Source organism: Heterocephalus glaber, unplaced genomic scaffold (genome assembly GCF_053883595.1).
Source record: "Heterocephalus glaber isolate CG9 unplaced genomic scaffold, H.glaber_assembly_v1.0 deba00001472, whole genome shotgun sequence".
Classification (NCBI taxonomy): Eukaryota; Metazoa; Chordata; class Mammalia; order Rodentia; family Bathyergidae; genus Heterocephalus; species Heterocephalus glaber.
In genome coordinates, this window is record NW_028258315.1 from 58563154 (window position 1) to 58583735 (window position 20582).

The 20582-nt window shown below is 41.3% G+C and overlaps 1 protein-coding gene and 1 pseudogene across 2 annotated transcripts in view; both read right to left on the minus strand.

Annotated features, from left to right (window-relative positions):
• The window catches only part of Sumf1 (sulfatase modifying factor 1), a 671842-nt gene that overhangs the window by 100405 nt on the left and 550855 nt on the right, over positions 1-20582 (minus strand). The window contains exon 15 of one of the 2 annotated variants that reach the window (XR_015439148.1): positions 11756-11897. The exons of the other annotated variant lie outside the window; for it this stretch is intronic. The gene's annotated coding sequence lies outside the window, so the exon portion shown is untranslated. Of the gene's footprint in view, positions 1-11755; positions 11898-20582 lie in introns of those variants that run through there. 2 annotated transcript variants of the gene reach the window in all.
• LOC101724099 (PRELI domain-containing protein 1, mitochondrial pseudogene) lies at positions 11905-18038 on the minus strand (annotated as a pseudogene).

Below are 20582 nucleotides of genomic sequence, written 5' to 3' on the forward strand. Positions count from 1 at the left end.
TTACTTATTTTTAGTCTAGCTGATCTATTTGTGACAGTGGGGTGTTGAGGTCCCCCACTACAATTGCATTAGTGCATATATGACTTTTCATGTCTGTTAGTATTTGTTTTATATAGTTGGGCACACTAGTGTTTGGTGCATAGATATTTATGATTGTCATCTCTTCCTCTTGGATTGTCCCCTTTACAAGGATGTAGTGTCCTTCTTTCTCTCTCTCTTAATCAGTGTTGGTTTGAAATCTACTTGATCTGTAAAGAGGATAGCTACTCCTGCTTTTTTTCAGGTTCCTGTTGCATGGAGTATTGTTTTCCACCCTCTTACTTTCATTCTATGAGTTTCCTTTTGAATTAAGTGTGTTTCTTGTATGCAGCATATTGTTGGATGTTGCTTCTTGACCCATTCTGCCAGTCTATTTCTTTTGATTGGTGAATTGAGACTATTAACATTGATGGTTATAACTGAAATGTATTGACTTGTCATTGCCATGACTTTTTCTTGTTGTTGGGTTCTCCCCCTTTACATTTAATTTCTTGTTGTGCCAGATGGGTTCATTCTGCTTTGCTTCCTGGGGTTGTTATCCTCAATGTCTGTTCCTAGGCTATTGTGTAAAATTTTTTGGAGTGCTGGTTTGTTATTCATGAAGTTCCTAAGGTGCTCTTTCTCATGAAAGTATCTTATTTCTCCATCAATTTTGAAAGATAGTTTTGCAGGGTACATCAATCTGGGTTGAAGGCTGTTTTCTTTTAGGGCTTGGAATATGTCTCTCCAAGCTCTTCTTGCCTTGATGGTTTGTGTTGAGAAGTCTGCTGTGATTCTGATGGGCTTTCCTTTGTATGTGATTTGTTTCTTTTCTCTAACTGCTTGTAGAACTTTGTTCTTCTGTTGAGTTTCTGGAATCTTGACAATTATATGCCTATGTATAGATTTTTTTTTTTTTTGATCAAGGCTATTTGGAGTCCTATATGCCTCACTTATCTGTATGTCAAGTTGCTTTCCCCTGCTTGGGAAGTTTTCTGCCATTACTTCTGCAAAGAGTTTTTTTCATGTCATCTGCACTCTCTCCTGTTTCTTCATTGAGTCCAGTCAGTCTTATGTTATTCTTCTTTGCATCATCTAGCAGCTGCTGGATTGATTTATCATGTTCCTTTATACTTTTGAAGCAATTTTTCTTTTCCTGGTCATTAATTGCAATCTTATCTTCTATATCTGAAATTCTGTCCTCACATTGGCTCATTATGCTGTGTAGACGTTCCATGGAGTTTTTCATGTCCTGGAAATCTATTTGCATCTGTTTTATGGATTCCATTTGTTTCCTATGTTGGGATTCCATCATGTTCCTCAGCTCCTCTCTAGATTTAGTAATCATGTCTTGCACTAGGAGCACAATTTCTCCTGCTATCTGAGAAATTATTTCTGATTTCATTTTTTCCAGATCCCCTTTTGTTGCCAGTTCAGTGGGTCCAGGTGGTTGAGTATCAGAGTGTTCCATCTCATTTCCCTTTTGGGGTTGCTGTAGGTGATCTGAAAGTCTTGTTTTGAGACTTATTTATGTGTTTTCTCATTTTTACTGGACGGGGGTGCTGTTGCCACCTGCATGGATTACCTCCTCTGAGCTGGGAGCGGTTTGACAGGTACTGGGAGCAGCAGTAGTGATGGTGGCCCACAAGCCCTTTCCTCTGGGCTGGGAGCAGCAGGAGGTATGGTGCCTGGGAATCCCCTTCCTCTGGACCAGGAGCAGTGGGATGGTGGCTCAGAGGCCCCTACCTCTGGGCTGCGAGTTGCAGGAGGGCTGGTTGCCTGGAAGCCCCTTCCTCTGGTCCAGGAGCAGCGGGACTCAGAACCGTGGTCTGGTGGTCCGGTGTCCTCTGTGTCTTTGTAGTGTGGAACCAGGTGGCTGCCTGTCTGCTGCAGGGTGATTAGGCATGTTCCGTGCAACTCGTGACTTTGGTAGGGCCAAAGAGTTGGTTTTTTTGAAAGAATAAATAAAATCAATAAACCTTTAGCCTACTTTATCAAAAAAAGAAAAAGGAAGGAAAAGGCTCAAATTCATGCAATTAAGAATGAAAAAGGTGAAGTCACAACAGACCCAGCAGAAATCCAGAGGATCAACAATACCTACTTCGAGAACCTATACTCTAATAAAATGGAAAACACAGAAGAAACGGACAGATTCCTAGATACATACTAATTGCCAAAGTTACATGAAGAAGTTATAGAAATTCTAAACATCCCAAGTACAATGAGTGAGATTGAATATGTAATAAAACATTTACCAACAAAGAAAAGCCCAGGTCCTGACAGATTCACTGCTGAATTCTACAAGACATTTAAAGAAGAACTACTGTCATTACTCTTTAAACTCATCAAGGAAATTGAAAGGGAAGCAAGGCTTCCAAATTCATTCCTGGAAGCAAGTGTTACTTTCATTCCAAAACCAGGGAAAGACCCAACCCAAAAAGAGAACTACAGGCCAATCTCTCTAATGAACATAGATGCAAAAATCCTCAACAAGATACTGGCAAACAGAATACTGAGAGTCATCAAGAAGATCATATACCCTGACCAAGTCGGATTTATCCCAGGGATGCAAGGATGGTTCAACATCCGCAAATCAATAAATGTAATACAGTATATTAACAGAGTCAAGGATAAAAACCATCTGATCATCTCAATAGATGCAGAAAAGGCATTTGTAAAAATGCAACACCCATTCATGATAAAAAAAAAAAAAACCCTACAGAAAATTGGAATAGAAGGTCTTTATCTCAACCTGATTAAGGCTATCTGTGAAAAACCAATAGCCAACCTCATACTTAATGGTCAAAAACTGAAAACTTTCATGGTAAAATCAGGAACAAGACAAAGATGCCCACTATCACCACTCCTGTTCAATTTAGTTCTGGAAACATTAGCCACAGCAATTAGAAAAGGGAAAGAAATAAAAGGAATAAAGATAGGAAAGGAAGAAGTGAAACTGTCATTATTTGCTGATGATATGATACTTTACATAGAAGATCAAAAAAACTCCAGCAAAAGACTTTTCAACTTAATTTACAGATTCAGTAGAGTAGCTGCATATAAGGTCAACACTCAAGAAACAATAGCCTTCTTATACACAAATAGCAGACTCACTGAGAGAGAAACTAGGGAAACAATTCCTTTTACAATAGCATCCAAAAAAATGATATATCTAGGAATCAACCTAACAAAGGAAGCAAAAGACCTCTACACAGAAAATTACAGCACTCTGAAAAAGGAGATTGAGGAAGATATAAGAAAATGGAAGGACATCCCTTGTTCCTGGGTAGGAAGAACCAATACAGTGAGAATGGCCATACTTCCAAAACTACTATATAGATTTAATGCAATGTCAATTGAAATTCCAACAATATATTTCACAGAATTAGAGAAAATAATCCAAGAATTCATTTGGAACCAGATGAGACCTACAATAGCAAAAGCAATTCTAGGCAACAGAGGCATGGCTGGGGGTATCACAATCCCCAACCTGAAACTATACTACAAATCTACTGTGATAAAAACAGCATGGTACTGGCACAGAAACAGACCTGAAGATGAGTGGAATAGATTAGAAGATGCAGAAACAACTCCAGACACACTCAGCCACCTCATCTTTGACAAAGGAGCCAACCATGCTCACTGGAGGAAAGATAACCTATTTAATAAATGATGTTGGAAAAACTGGATTTCAACCTGTCAGAGATTAAAACTAGAACCATATCTATCACCATGCACTAAACTAAGATCAAAGTGGATTAGTGTTAAGACAGAAACACTAAGCTTGTTGGAAGATAAGTTGGGTAGAACTCTTGAAGACATTGGCATAGGAAAAGACTTTATGAACAAAATCTCAGTAGCATGGGGACTAGCACAAAGAATCAACAACTGGGATTTCATCTTATTAAAAAGCTTCTGCACTGCAAGAGAAACCACCAACATAGCTAAGAGACAACCTACAATGAGGGGAAAAAATAGCAACTGTACCTTAGACAAAGGACTACTATCTAGAATATATAAAGACCTGGACAAATCAGAACCCCCAAATTCAAAGACCCAATTCAAAAATGGGCATCTGAAATGAACAGACATTTCTCAGGGAAAGAAGTAAAAGCAGCAAATAAATATATGAAAAAATGTTCACCATAACTGGTCATTCGAGAGAGGCACATGAAAACAACACCGAGATTCCACTACACCGCAGAAAGAATGGCTGCTATTAAGAAATCACCCAATAGCAAATGCTGGCAGGGGTGTAGGGAGAAAGGAATCCTTCCCTATTGTTGGTGGGAGTGCAGACTGGTGCAACCACTGTGGAAATCAGTATGGAGATACCTCAAAGAATTAGGGCTAAAGGTTCCATTTGACCCAGCTATTCCTCTGCTGTGTATCTTCCCAAAAGAATTAAAAGAATCACACCAAGAGATATATGTGCACCCATGTTTATAGTGGCACAGTTTCTAATAGCTAAATCTTGGAAACATCCCAAGTGCCCATCAACTGGAAACTGGATAAAGATTTTTTTTTAAATAAAATGGAGTACTACTCAGCCATAAAGAATGAGGAACTAGAGACATTTATAGCTAAATGGATGCATATTGAGGCCATACTCTTAAGTGAAATAAGTAGGACACACATGTCCCGGCCCGCGGGTAAGTCAACGGAGACCGTAGAGGGGGAGCGAGGATGAGAGGGGACAGGGGACACGAGAGATGGAGACAAGACAGGTTTCTGATCAAGTCTCGTTTATTGCAGAAGCTGTTACAACATATATACCGTAGGGCTAGAGGGGAGGAGCAAGAGGAGGGTACTGGGGCTACTTCCTTGTTGCCGGGTAGATTTGCAGCAGGCCCGGATATGTCCGTAAAAGGCACTCAAGAGTTCTAGCGGGGGGGCAAGGCCCCCCACAGGTCCTCCCTTTAAAATTATAATTTTAGAAAGGCGTCAGGAGAGCCAAGCCTGCGGGGGCTGAGCCTGTCTTGGGTCAGAGCAACACACGTGTCTGCACCATGCACCTTACCCGTCATCGGTTAACCAGAGAATCAAGGCTCTGGCACCTGTCTTAGGCGGCACACGAGGGCTCTCTCATTGCATGGCACGCTTGCTCAGTTGCCCGTCATTGGCTTGCCAGCCCACTCACCAGGTGGGGCGAGAACACTTCGCCACGGCAAGGACCTAATCGATGGTCCGACATTCGTCCTGCTCAGCCATTGCCAATCTATTATAGTAGACCTGTATGGGCGCTGTTTTTATTGCCTCTATCTGGGCTCTAAGAAAGGCCATGATTTTGTTATAAAGTACGGGCCCTAAAGAAATGAGCAAGAGTAGACCCAATAAGGGTCCCAGCAAAGGGAGGAGATAAGGGAGGAAACCATTGAGGCCAGTCCAGAGGGGATTTTGAGTGAATTTTTGTCGTCATCTGTTTAAATCTTCCTGAAGTTCGCGAATTTTTCCCCTGACGATCCCAGATTTGTTGGCATAAAAACAGCAATGTTCATTTAAGGCTAGACTGTGAATAAGAGAGTTAAGCTACCCTGATTAAGCTTTTGAAGATAACCAATGTGGACATGCTACAATAACATATTCAGAACTTAACCAATATGAACGTTTTGTAACAACATATTTAGTGCTTAAATATCAAGGACAACCAATACAATCAATTTATAACATATTTAGATAATATTCATTGTGATATGTCTCCCATAAGATTATATAATATAAAATTTACTAGGGGGTCCCTTTAATGAATTAAGACCAGAATAATCATTTTCTGGGTGGCCACTTCTATATTCATCAAAGGGAGTTCCCATCTATAATCGTTTTGACAAACAATTAAGAATATATATCTTTTTATTTTATAACTGTTAATTGTAATTTGATTGTTGCGTGTGGGTAACAATGCACGTCACTTTCATAAAATAAATTTCAGTGGTACTTTGATCAATTAACAACCTGGGAAGAAAAGCATGTCTTTAGTTTAATAATATTATCTATAAGTCAATTTAACAATAGGCGAATATCCTTTGAAGAGGAAGGAACATATTGAGCTCAACTGTACAAACACAAACAACAGACAATAGACAAACATATAAGACAGTGTGTAAAATTAGGGTGCACCCAAATATAACTAGCCAGATTGAATTATACTATACTCTTGATGATTATTAGATTGTAATTGTAGGTGCCATTGTTAACTGGTTAAGATTGGACAACGTCAGGTCATCGGCATCATCAGCACACCTATCAACTTGTTTTACTAGGCGTTCTGGGAGCCACCTGGCTGACTTCATTTCCTTGGAGTAAATACACACCGATCCTCAGCCCCAGATAAGTACAGGATCCGGCCCGTGCCATGAGTGGTCCAGGGGGTCTTTCCACATCACCGAGGCAAATTGTCGTTGCGTCTCTGGTTGCCAGAAACGATTGGCTGCAGATAAACCTTTGGCATCCAAATTTAAGAAGTTAAGAATAAATAGTGCATGTGATATCAGATTTCTAGGAGACCCCTTAGTAGGATACCATTCCCCCTTTTTTATTTTGTCTAAAGTAATTTTAAGTGTGAGATTAGCCCTTTCTATAATGCCTTGTCCCTGTGGATTATATGGGATTCCCGTTATATGTGTTATTGTAAATTGTTTGTAAAATTTGGAGAAGCCAGAGCTGATATAGCCAGGACCATTATCTGTTTTAATTTGTTGTGGGCAGCCAAGCACTGAGAAGGCAGTGAGGAGATGAGCAATGACGTGTTTAGTAGCTTCCCCAGATTGCAGGGTGGCAAATATGAATCCACTATATGTATTAATGTTGACATGTATATATTTAAGATTTCCAAATTTAGGGTAATGTGTGATGTCCATTTGCCATAGGGCATTTGGAATCAAGCCACGAGGATTAACTCCCAGATGAGGTGTAGGAAGGTGCAGAGTGCACGTAGGGCAGGCCTTAACAATTTGTCTAGCTTGTTCTCTAGTAAGCTTATACATAAGGCGAAGCGTGTGAGCATTAAGATGATGGAATTGGTGTGCCTTCTGTGCTTGGTCAATCGGACTGGGGGCATCAGTATTTATTGAATAGGCAAAAGCCTGAGGTCTTGTGGCTAGGTCTGCTAAGCGGTTGCCCTCTGCAAGTGGGCCGGGTAGGTTAGAGTGGGCGCGAAGGTGCCCAATGAAAAAGGATTTGGATCGTTTTCTGATTAGATCTTGTAATTGGAGGAAAAGACCACCAGTCTGAGAGGCAAGTTTGATCAGTCCACATGTTTCTAATAAGGGAACAGATTGGGCAATGTAAGCACTGTCAGTAAAGAGATTAAAAGCTCGGGCAGGAAATGCGGTAAAGACCGCTATGACTGCCTGGAGCTCGGTTAACTGGGCCGAAGAGTGGGCGGTTTGGAACTGGACAATGTTATCATCCCACACATAGGCAGCCATTCCAGTGGAAGAACCATCTGTAAAAACGGGTAGAGCCTCTGGCAGAGGAAAGCAAGAAGTGATCTTCGGAAAAATGAAGTCATGTCTGTTGGCAAAGTCAATAAGTTTGCTGGGAGGATAGTGGTTGTCCAATAACCCTGAATAAGAAGCAAGAGCAATTGGGCAGGAATCGGTGGTTTGTATAAGCCAATCGACCTGGTCCTTAGGGTAGGGTTGGATAATGACATCAGGTTCTTTTCCAAAGTACATCTTTCCATGGTCTCTGCCCAAGATAACTAGGTCTGCAACTGCAACATAATAGGGGTAAAAGACCCGCTTAGGGGAAACTGGGAGATGAACCCACAAAAGGGGAGCGGTTTGCCAAAAGACAGCAGTGGGAGAGAGGGAGGTTTTGCAGATGATATACTGTAAAGGAGAGTTATAATCCATAAAATTAATTGTTTGATTTTGAATGGCTTGTTCCACTGTACTGATGGCTTTGCGCCCCTCGGCAGTGAGCTGTCGAGGTGAAGTAGGGTGGTTATCACCTTGTAGGGTATCATAGAGAGGCTTCAGGTCATGTTTAGTGAGCTTTAAATAGGGCATAAGCCAATTAATGTCTCCTAGCAATTTTTGGAAGTCATTTAAAGTCTTAAGACCGTCCAGCCGCAAGGTAAGCTTTTGGGAGGAAATGTGACGTCCCTTCATCTGAAATCCAAGGTAGTTATAAGGGTCTTTTAGTTGAACCTTATCAGGGGCAATCTGGAGGCCATGAGATTCAAGTGCCCGTCGAAGGTCAGCATAACAAGCTAAAACCTCACTTCCTAATTGCCCCGCTACAAGGATATCATCCATGTAATGGATAATATACATTTGAGGCCAATTGTCTCGGGTGGATTGGAGTGCCGCGGCTACAAATGACTGGCACAGGGTGGGACTATTGGCCATGCCTTGGGGCAGAACCAGCCACTGAAAGCGCTGCATTGGGGTACAGAAATTGGTCGCTGGAAGGCTAAATGCGAAGCGTTTTTGATCAGCAGGATGTAAGGGAATGGTGAAAAAGCAATCCTTTAAATCAATAATAATCTTGTAATACCCAAGGGGAATGGCTACCGGCGAAGGGAGACCAGGTTGTAAAGCTCCCATGAGTACCATGGTTTTATTAACTGCTCTAAGATCTTGTAAGAGTCTCCATTTTTCCGACCGTTTTTTAATGACAAAAATGGGAGTATTCCAAGGGGAGTGGCTAGGAATAATATGGCCAGCATGAAGCTGTTCCTGCACCAACTGTTGAGCTGCTGACAATTTCTCCTTAGAGAGGGGCCACTGATCGACCCACACTGGATCATCTGAGAGCCAGGTAATCTTTTCAGCATGGGCCGCAGGAGTGTCAATGGCCCCTATGGAAAATGGCCTAGCCCTGCCCGAGGGGGCCGAGGGACAGGCTCAATGGGGTGAGTAAGGTTTGTAGGGTGTTTCCCCAGTCCCGTTCCTGGAATGTACCCATTTTTAAACATCTGCATAGTGACAATTTCATTGGGGCTGGAAATAATTATCCCCATTTGTGATAGTAAGTCTCTTCCCCATAGATTAATAGGTAACCCTGAAATGATATAAGGTTGAATGGTGCCCTGATTACCATCTTGGTCTCTCCAGGTCAGATCTTTGGCACTTTGTTTAGGATTTTCACTCTGACCTATACCCCCGAGATGGGTGAGGGTGTCTTTTAATGGCCATGCCTGAGGCCAATCCTCTCCCTTTATGATAGTTACATCGGCACCAGTGTCAACCAGCCCAGAAAATTGTCTCCCATCTAACCACAAGGTCACGAGAGGCTTTTGTGCTGAAAGTATCTCTGACCAGTAAACATCAGATGAGCCGAATCCCTGGCTGCCTCGGGCGTTGTTTAGAGCCTTATTAGAGGTAGAGAGAAGGGGAAGGAGTAGCAATTGAGCAAATCTTTGGCCTGATTGAATGGTATTAATAACTTTGGGAGAAGAAACCATAACTTTAATTTCCCCAGAGTAGTCATTATCTATCACTCCTGGGTAAACCAACAGCCCATTTATGGTACTACTGCTTCGGCCTATTACGAGGCCAAAAGTCTCTCTAGGTAAGGGTCCAAAGACTCCTGTGGCGAGGGCCTGGACTCCCATTTCTGGGGTCAATACTGTGTGGGTGGTGGCACTGAGGTCCAATCCGGCACTTCCTTTTGTGGCTCTGATGAGGTCTGAAATGGATTGCTGTTTATTGGAGCAAAATTGAGCGCCCCGTAAATTTGTTTGGAGTTGGGGGCCTGGGGCTGGCCCCCTTTCCCGTTTCCCGAATTCGAATCCTTAAGAGGGGGAAGGGGTCGGCCCTGGGCATCAGTTTTGGATCGGCACTCACTCGCCCAATGCCTCCCCCGATTACATCGGGGGCAGGGCCCGGGGGGCGGAGCATTGGGGCCCTGCATTTTAGTGGTCGGGCATTCTCTAGCAAAATGGCCGGTGGCCCCACACCGGAAACACTTATTGCCGACGTGGCGTTGCAAAAATTGTTTGACTGTGAAGCCTTGCATGGCGGCCGCCATGGCAAGGCCCTGTTGGTAGGCGGCCCCAATCTCAGAACAAAGGCGAATGTAGCCGGAAAGGTCAGTTTTCTTTTTATAGGGGCGGATAGCGGCCTGACAGGCGGCATTGGCGTTCTCAAAAGCAAGCTGTTTAACAAAATCTGTCCCTGTCTCCGCGCTCCCAAAAATCCGGCCTGCCGCCGTGAGAAGGCGGTGGACAAAGTCCGCAAATGGCTCGTCTGGGCCCTGCCGAATGTTAGTGAGGGAGGCACTCACGTCTCCTTTGGAGGGGAGCTTTTTCCAGGCCCTAGTGGCGGCGGTCTGAATCTGGGCATATAACCCCGCATCAAATTGTATTTGTTGGTCGTTGGCGGCGTAGGCCCCCTCCCCAAGGAGCATGTCAAGCACCCATCCATTCCCCGCCTGAGCATTGCGCCTAGCAGTTTCTCGGCAATTTTTAACATATTTAGATTTCCATAATAAATAATCACCTCCTGTAAGGGTGGCGCGGGCCAGAGTCTGCCAATCAATTGGGGTGAGCCAATTTTCTGCCACCGATTCTAAAATAGCCATGGTGTAAGGTGCAGTGGCCCCATATTGAGCTGCAGCCGTTTTAAATTTTTTAATGACCTTAAAATCAAAACCACTGTGGTGTCTTCACGCCTGTCTCTGTGCGTCAGTAGTTTTAGTTACGGGAAAGGCTTCCGCATTTTTAAGTTTCAGGGATACTCCCGACCCGGATGGCACCCTAGGGGCCGCCCCTCTAACGGGGGGTCGTGGCTTAAGTTTGTCTTCTCTACGGACATTTTTATGGGCTTTGCCTGTTCTTAAGCCTTCAAGCTGGGTAATAAGTTCTTGGTGTTCCTTTTCTAACCTTATCTGTTCTTTTAGAAATTCTATTTTGTCCCGGAGTTCCTTTTGGGGATCAACAACAGGACATGCCAGAGTGGGAGTGTCGGGGCCTGAAGAGATATAAGGAGGGGGATATCCGGAGTCGCCCCACAATGCTCCCCCCGTGGGCTCCTCCGACCCGGAGCCCTCTTGGGGCGGATCTGGGGGCGGAGGCGGGCCACGATAGGCTTGAAGGGAGGGATATAGGGGCGGAACCTTCCGCGAGGGTGGGGCTGTCCTAGAGGCGGTGGCGGAAAGCAAGGAAGCAGGGGTTCGGCGAGGCCCTGCCCTACAGGGCTTGGCAGGGTTCGTGGCCGTTTGGGGTTGGTCCGAAGGGACGTCATGTCCGTCGGGGGCGGGATCGTCGTCACTGTCAAAGGACATCAAGTCCTCTTCTTTGTCTGACAAAGAAGTCGTGGTCTCAACGGGCCTGGGCCCCGGCGCCATATTGGCCCGGGAGACTGCGTCAGAATCACTGGCGGGTGTCAGCCCCTTACCATCTCGGAGAGCTACCTCCCCAGCCTGTATAGCCTGCGCCACCAGTGGATCCCTCGCTTTATGAGAAATAATATCATTAATCAAATTCCAATATGAGAACGCCGCAATAGGGACCTTCCCGGGTCCGCAAGTGGCATAATAATCCTGGAGAGCTTCCCCCACCTTTTTCCATCTCTGTTCGTCAATGGTTCCCTCAGCAGGGAACCAGGGACAGAGATCTTTAATATAATCAAAAAATCTTAACAACTGTTTGACTGTAACCTTTACCCCTCGTGCCTGTAATGTCTTCTTGAGACCTTGCACAAACAATTCGTGCTGACTAATGCCCTGTCCCATAATCGCTGCTCAACTTACCGAGGTGCAAAAAGACGGCAGGTCCACGTCAATTGCAAGCCTCTCCCGTGTCGAGTGTGCTCTTTGTTCCTCAATCTTAATCTTAGGGCCCCTGAGCAGCGTCCTTCACTGGATCCCCCGTTCTCTAGCCCCACGTTGGGCGCCACTTGTCCCGGCCCGCGGGTAAGTCAACGGAGACCCTAGAGGGGGAGCGAGGATGAGAGGGGACAGGGGACACGAGAGATGGAGACAAGACAGGTTTCTGATCAAGTCTCGTTTATTGCAGAAGCTGTTACAACATATATACCGTAGGGCTAGAGGGGAGGAGCAAGAGGAGGGTACTGGGGCTACTTCCTTGTTGCCGGGTAGATTTGCAGCAGGCCCGGATATGTCCGTAAAAGGCACTCAAGAGTTCTAGCGGGGGGGCAAGGCCCCCCCCACACACATGTGTAAATACCGGTTTCTCTAGTGTGAGAAAGTGAAAGTGTAAATAATGATTAATATTATTAAAATGAACAATTTATAATTTGAAATATGAAAAGGTCCCAAGGGGTAGGGTTGGTGGGAGGGAAAGGGGAAAATAAAGAAGGGAAAGGAAAAATTATGAGAAAAGAAAAAAATGGAAACAAAGTCAATGTAAATAGGGAATGGTGGAGGGGTGAAGGGTGTACATGTAATTGGGAAAAAAATAAGAACCAAGATACATCATGCACAGGTACAGGCACCCAATGATAAATGTAAATGTATTGTATACCTAAAATGTACCAATAAAAGAATTTAAGGAAAATAAAGAATAGCTATTATCAATAAATCCACCAATAACAAATGCTGGAAAGGCTGTAGGGAAAAAGGAACCCTTCTCCACTGTTGTGGGTAGTGTAGACTGGTGAAACCACCGTGGAAATCAGTGTGGAGAGTCTTCAAAAAACTAAAATTAGAGGTTACATTTGACCCAGCTATTCTTCTTCATAGTATCTTCCTGAAAAAATGAAAAGCATCATATCACAGCAATATGTGCACACCCAATATTTATAGCAGCACAGTTTGTAATAGCTAAATTTTGGATACAGCCCAAATGCACATCAACCAATGAATAAAAAAGAAATAGTTTTGTATACCAGTGTCGTACTACTCTGCCATAAAGAAGGATAAACTTGAGAGATTTGTAGGTAAATGGATGCACCTTGGAACTATACATTTAAGTGAAATAAATCAGACACTCATGTTCAAATATTGCATTGTTTCTCTCATGTGAGAAACTGAAAGTGTAAATAAGGACCTACATGTATAATAGATACTGTGAAAGAGGAAGAAATGTTCAAATTGGAAGGGGAACTAGGTGGGAGGAGGGAGGAAAAAAGAAAAGAAGGAAAAAAGGAAAACAAATCTTTTCTTAATAAGGAGGGGAAGACATATTGAAGGGAGGGGAGGGAAATGGGAAAAAAGAAGAATCAAGATATATCATGTACAGGTAAAATTCCCTATGATGTATGTTATCATTATGTATATCTAAAATGTACCAATACAATTAATTTTTATAAAGTCATAACACTGTACTCAAAATAAATACATAATGATAAATAACTAAAGAAACATGTTTCATATAGGAAGTGATTGTTTCTTCCTTGTTCAGTGTCTAGACTGATCCAAGTAACAGTACTAAGAATACTGCTTACCAATTTCTTTAGTACTTTGTATGGTCCCAAAAGACTGACCGAAGTGCTTTACATGTATGACCTCATTTAATCCTCAGCATAGTCATGCTTACCATTGAGGAAACCAAGACACAGGAAGTTTAAATAATATGATCATATTACAGATTAAACAAATAATGGAGCCGTGATTAGAATTCAGCTATATCATATACTTTTGTTCTTGCATGAGTATATTTATCCTTTCGATAGATATTTTTTTCTAAAGACATGTCACTGTAGAAAGATGGTCACAAGTTCTTTGTCACTCTACCCATTCAGAGGTAAAAACTCTTGTATTTTTTCCCCCTTGAATCTAGGCTTGGTCTATCTCCTGCTGTGACTGCTGAAACAAGGAGGAAGTGACTGTGTTCCTTCCGAGGCTACATGAAGAGAGCTCGAGTTTCTGTTGTTACAATGTCAGAACATCCTTGGAATCATAGTATTGTGGAGTAAAAAGCCTAAGCCACATAGATGGTCACATGAAGAAGAAAAAAGATGTTTCAGTCAACAGCCCCAACAACCAGTACCAAATGCCATTTATGTGTAAGCCATCTCACACATCCCAAGATCAATATCAAGATAATTGCAGCCCCAATCAATACCACATGGAGCAAAAGAACCAATCAGCATAGTATAGTCAACTCACAACAGAGTGAGAGATACTGAATGATGGATGTTTTAAATTGTTAAGTTTTGTGATAGCTAGTTATGCAGCAATAGATAATATAAAGAATCACAATATTCTTCTTGAATGTAGACTCTTAGGTGTATTATAGCAAAAGACAACTCTAAAAAGTAAGGAAATAAGTTGAATCAATTGCTTTTCTATTGTGGATACACATTTTTAAAATACAACCTGGTAAAGTGGGGAAATCAGAACAGATCAGTGAACAGAACAACTTTTAGAGACCAAGTGCTCAAACAGCAACCCAAAACCCACTATTTATCACAAAGTGCCAACATTGTAATTAAATCTGAATACTGACATTTTAGTTTAGAAAAAAAAACAACCATAAATCAAAAGAAAAACACAAAAACAGAGCTTTCAATGATGCAAACAGACTGCTGTGGCACACAAGCCAGAGGTTTGCCAACACTGGAAAAAAATCATGAACTTTTTTTTAACTTATCCATGCATCTATCAATTTATATATTCATTGAACAAGTACTTCTTATGGATGAGTGTCTGTGTTAATTTTGAAGGTCATACAAGAAATGAAGATATTCCTACCAACTTTAAGATCTTTTAGATCTAAAGGAGAAAACTAATTCTCGGTTCATTAATTCTTATTCCACAGAAAGTGAAATGTGAGAAAAGTTAAGAAATGTCAAGGAATGGGTAAGAGAGGTCAATTCCACATTTAAGCTTTTGCTGTAGATAATGCAGAAATTAGATTATGGAATAAGCACTCTACTTATATTTTAATTACTTTTGCTCATCTTTATTTTCCTTAAGGCTACTAATATCCTAGCTTCTGTGAGTTTCAGTGATCTTAAATGCAAATGTGAGATGACTCCAACCCTTACAGGGGAAAGAGATGCTGGACATGTAAATGATAACTAGATAGTATTATGAAATCTTGATATTGAGGTCAGTGTTTATTTACATGATCACTTCATTCAGGCAGTGACAACTTTCTCTTTTAAATTTTTTTATTAGTAGATGTTTCTAGTACAAAATAATTACATGTATTGTGGGGAGGTGGCACATGTACATAACACATCTTAATTCTTTTTTCAACCCTTACCCCACCCTGCTCTTTCTAACTCTTGGTCTCCTTCCCATTTGCAAAAGCTCTATTTCCATTTTCTCTTCAATTATTTTTTTCATCCACTTTCCCTCCACTCTCTCCATCTCTTATTCTCCCTTGCATTTGAAAAAGATCTCCCAACTTCCTATCATCTATCCTTTATTTTGCTATTTATTTATATCTATTTTGGGTTCCTCGTATAAGAGAAACCATGAAATATTTAAGTTTATATGTCTGATTTATTTCACTTAATATTTTGATCTCAAGGTACATGTGTTTACCTAGAAATTCCTCAAGTTTATCCTTCTTTGTGTACAAATACCACATTTATTCATTCATCTGTTGGTGAGCATATAGGCCTCTCACCATGTACTAAACTAAAATCAAAGTGGATCAAAGATCCAAATGCTAAAACAAAAACACTTAATCTGCTGGAAGATAAAATAGGTAAAACTCTTGAAGACACAGGCATAGGCAAAGACTTTCTCAACAGAATGCCAATGGCACCAGTAATAATGTCAATAATCAATAAATAGGATCATATTGAATTTAAAATTTCTGTACAGCAAAGGAAAAAAACCCTACAAAATGGGAAAAAATCTTGCCAGCTGTTCCTCAGACAGAGGGTTTACATCTAGAACAAATTTTAAAAACTCAAAAAATTGGACTTCTCTTTTTTTAAAAGTGATATTTTATGCACATGTACAGGAGAAAAAGACAAGCAAAAGAAGAAAATTTAAATTAGCTGAAAATTCTGTACTTAAACTTAAGAGTGTCTTCTCAGATACAAAGATGTGATCCTAACAGAGCTAAGGATCATTATACCCTTTCTTTCTGGCCTCAGAGCCAAGCACCATTTGTAACTGGATCAAGCTCCTGCTAGAAGTTTTGAATTTGAAACTGATGCAGGAAGGGATCAGATACTCAGTCACTGACCAGAAAATATGAATTAAATACAAGAGTACCATTTTCCTTACGACATGGAGAAAGCATATATTTTATAAGAAAATGTGAGTTCCCCAGAAAAAAAAAGTGGGGGTGAGATCAAGTACTGATAACCCCCCTAAGCCCTCAGATTCATCTGCATCTAAGGCCATTATAACCCTTACCTTCAAAATTATGAGGCAATAAATTCCCTTTTATGATTCTAGTTAATATAAGTTGGATTTTCATCAATTTCATGCAAAAGAGTCGAGTAAAAACGAAATTAGGGGATCTGAGATATAGTGAAATCATCTGAGAACTTGTATAAATTGTTGAATAATTAGTCTTTCAGGAGGATAAAATGATCTCCAATCTTAAAGTGAGGGAAACAACATGATACTTCCACCCCAGATACCAACCTGATGATATCCTTCATCTTCAAGTTGAATCCCTTCCTCTCTTTCCTAATCACATACAAACACAGATTTTTGTCTTACCCTATCTTTTTAATTCCTATTTCCCAAAGTGCCAGGAATGCCAGGAAATGAGTTGGACACAGGGAAAAGGGTCAAGAAAAGCAAATAAAATTGAGTTTGTAGTCTGTTAGCACTATTGTTAGAACCTCTAACCTTCAGAAAATATTCAGTTCTGTTTCTAGAAATCTTTATTCATGACCATTAAGAAAACAAATCAGGTTAGTTGTACTTAATATGTTAGGGGAATGGAGAAATACTTCTATTTTGAATATCTATTCAAAGGAAAATTAAATTTACTAAAGACATTACCACTGTTCATTTTCTGGAGATATACAAAGATAAAGCCAACTTAAAACAGCATATAGTCACCTAATCTTTTAACCTTCAGGTATGGTGCAAACACATTACTTAAAAGATACTTCATCATTACTACTGAAGTAAGCTTTTGTTTCAAACTGTACCTTAGATCATTTAATGCCTGCCCATTCATTTTGCTTTCAAAATCCTGTCAAGACAACATGGCAGCCAAAGACTGAAGTTATGATCAAGTACCCTGGTCTCTCATGAAAATTCCACACTTAGGGCAGATGGGGTACCTGGCCAACCCATCAGCTAGACAGCACAGAGGGCTGGAAGTTGATTTTTAATAATGAAGTACAATGAGAAGAGGGTGGCTGAAGCAGCGCCATCTTAGCTGGTGACTTGTGCTGGTGCTGGTGGCAGGGTCCACACAAGCTACACAAACTGCTGCTGTGGCTGCCGCTGCTTGGTGGCAGCCTTGTTGGCGAGGTCTTTGGCCTTTTCTGTAGCTGCCAGCAAGGTCTCCTTTACCTTCTCCTTGGCTTCCTTGGCTGTCTCAACAAGTGTTTTAGAAGGGGCCTCGCCTTACAGTTTGGCCAAGATGTATTCAAAACCCTTCATGGTCTTGGTCACATTACTTTTGAACCAGCCAAGGCTAAATTCCTGTACAGCTCTGGAGACGTGGAATGAGCTAGAGGATACCCAGGCTTTCTGGTAGATTTTGGTCCAGCCACTGTTGTTGGAGTTCACACAGTAAAGACATTGCTCCTCTACCACCATCAGCCGGTCATGGTTGATGTTTCAAGTGAAGGTGGTCATGGTCTGATTCTGTGGGTGCACTATAGAGTCCTCCAGGATGTACACTGAGTGATCAACGTTGGCAGAAAACAATCTCTCTGCCCAGCGGGGCATCCTGTTGGTCTTGGTCAGGAGTCTCCTGGACAGGAGTTTCTGGTCAAGGGTCAGCTATTGGTGTAGTATGTCTTCAGTCAAGACATGTTGCTGTAGGGATTCGGGTACCGCTGCCAAAAGGCAGCAAACACTTGGTTCCAAGAACTTTGGAGCAGGCTCTGGACCAGGAAATACTTCACTATCCATCATCCCGACCTGGGTGAGCTCAGTACCAGTGCAGCATCAGGGGTGCAGAGTCCTAAGGGCACACGGAGGCCTGGTCGGGCTCAGCGCACACCGGCCATATTGGCAACTCAGTCACCAACTCGCAGTGCCCAAGTCATCCTGCCACGATGAGGAGATAGTATGGCCACTACAAAATACATTAATTAGTGTAGGGTCATTTGGCCTTTATTTTTTCCTGAACTACACCCTGGGGAAGGAGCAAGTGTCTTGTCATTTTCTTTTGCTTCCATCCAGAGCTATCTGACTGAAGTAAAACTTCTTAGCAGTGAGCGCCCTTTTAATCCTTCTACTGCCAGGAATGAAAGATTCCTTGCCTCCAGTGTAACAGAGCTGCAGGCACCAACTTTTCCAAAAGATAAAAATCAAAAGCAAAAAAGTCCGTGAGTTCTCTTTGAAATACAGAAAAACCATCTTTCTGAGAGTGGCTACTTTCCACACACACGAATCCTTTAAAGGCAAAAACAGGTTGTCATTTCTGTTGGGGTGAATAAAAAGCCTAGAGCAGGACTCTCAAGTCTCTTTTTATGCTGAGGAACATCTTCCCAATTCTTTGCACCCTTGAGGACAGGGAGATGATGATGGGGAACTTCTGTCAAAGGCAGGGAAAAAGCCAAACCCTGTGTTGTGGCACCCAGGGCCAAATGCAGAGGGACAGCAGGGGCAAAGGAGAAACTTGGTACTCTTCTGGAGTTCCCAGGCTTTAAGGGTGCGGATCATGTCATTCAATCCAGTATTTGTTGCGCATCTATTCATAATGGACACTCTTTTAGGTTCTATTGATGTACAGGGATCCTTGACTTACGAACTCAATTAGTTCACAAGGGCTGGTTATAACTCAAGTTGGTCAGTTGAAGGCTCAGGCTCCTCTACAGAGCCTTCAAAGTCTTTCTCCTGTGTACAGGCAGTTCTTAGTGTCCTCAGAGAGACACTGGCCCAAGATTTCTCAATTAACCCCACACAGGAAAAGATGTTGCAATGTTCCTTCCAGAATTTCCTTAGGGCTAAATCTGTATCTGAGACCATCTGGAAGCACAAATCACCACCATTTGGGTCATAACTCAAGACTTTTGTTCATAAGTTAAAATTAAAATTCTGGTTGTAACCCAAGTTATTCATTTGTCAGGCTGGTTGTAACTCCAAGGTTCACTATATTAGTGAGCAAAACAGGAAAAAAAATTTCTATTCATGTTACATTGTAGTGAACTTTGGGCCTAAGAGACTGAGAATTAAATAAAACAAATGAAAAGTTTATAATACATTATAAAATAAAAGTACTACAAAGAGGCAAAGATACACAGACTACCAGGAGAAAATGGTAAGGTTCTCATTTCAAGTTGGTGTTCAGGGAAGATAATAGGGAAAAGTCAAAGTTTGAAAAAAGATTTGAAAGAGAGAATAGACCGGGTCTGATATTTGGGAGAAAGAACATTAGAGGCAAAGGAAAGAACAAGTGCAAAGACTATGAGGAAGGACCTTGCAGATTAGGTTCAAAGAAAAGTGAGAAAGACTCTAATTAAAATAAGAAAGGCTAGAGGCTAGGAATGTGGTCAGAGAAGTTATTGAGGGCAAGATTACATAAGGATGGATAAAACTCTGCTTTTACTCTGATGTAGGAAGTCTTTGAAGAGTTTTAAGCAGATGTGTGATGTTTAATTTAGCTACTGGATTGAGAAGACAGAAGCAAGGAGATTAAGAGGCCATTACAATAACACAACTTTGGTTCTCTGGGATTTCAATATGCATCTTAATTTTATCACAAAACTATCATTTGCCCTCAAGTAATATTAAACACTTAATATATAATGTAACAAGTTTAAAATTGAATACTTCTATTCCTTCCTCCTTCCTTTATGGTTTTATCATATGACACTCCTATTTACATTATTTTTTGTTCTTGAGGACATTAATTTTCAAAGAAATACAAGCTTTAAAAATTTATATTACTTTTCTAAGTTTACAAGCTCTATTTAGTTCTTTTCATATTTCCCATTTGTCTCTTAACTATGTCCACATTTTATTTAAAATCTCTCTGTATATTTATCAGAGCTGTTGTTAAATTCTCATCAGCTAATTTCATTATTTCTATTGTTTCTGGGTCTGATTCTACTGTCTTATTTATCTACTGATTCACATTTGACTATAATACTCTTGTTCTTTCCCAGCACTGAGGATGAGGTCACATTTCCCTGCTTCTTATTATTGATTGGATTGTGTTGTCTTCTTTTAAAGAGTGTTGAAGTTTGCTTTGACAGGTAGTAAACATTACTTGCAAATTGGTGGATATTTTCAAGGCTTATTTTTATGTTTTGTCAATGTAAGTCTAGCAGAACCTATAATTTAGAACTTGCTTAGTCAAAATAAGACTAGTCATTGGGTTTCTAGTGAATGCAGTCTCTCCAGTATAGTTAAAACTTAAACAGTTTCCAGTCCTGTGGTGAGATCCGGGAAGTACTTAACTTAGTCTATTGCTTAACCTTATTCAATTTCATAATATCCATGGACATGTTAATATTCAGCAAAGATTCAAGAAGAATTCCATGCATATTTCTGGAGCTATTTATATGCATAATTATCTCCTCTGTGATGCTGTATACCATAAAGGT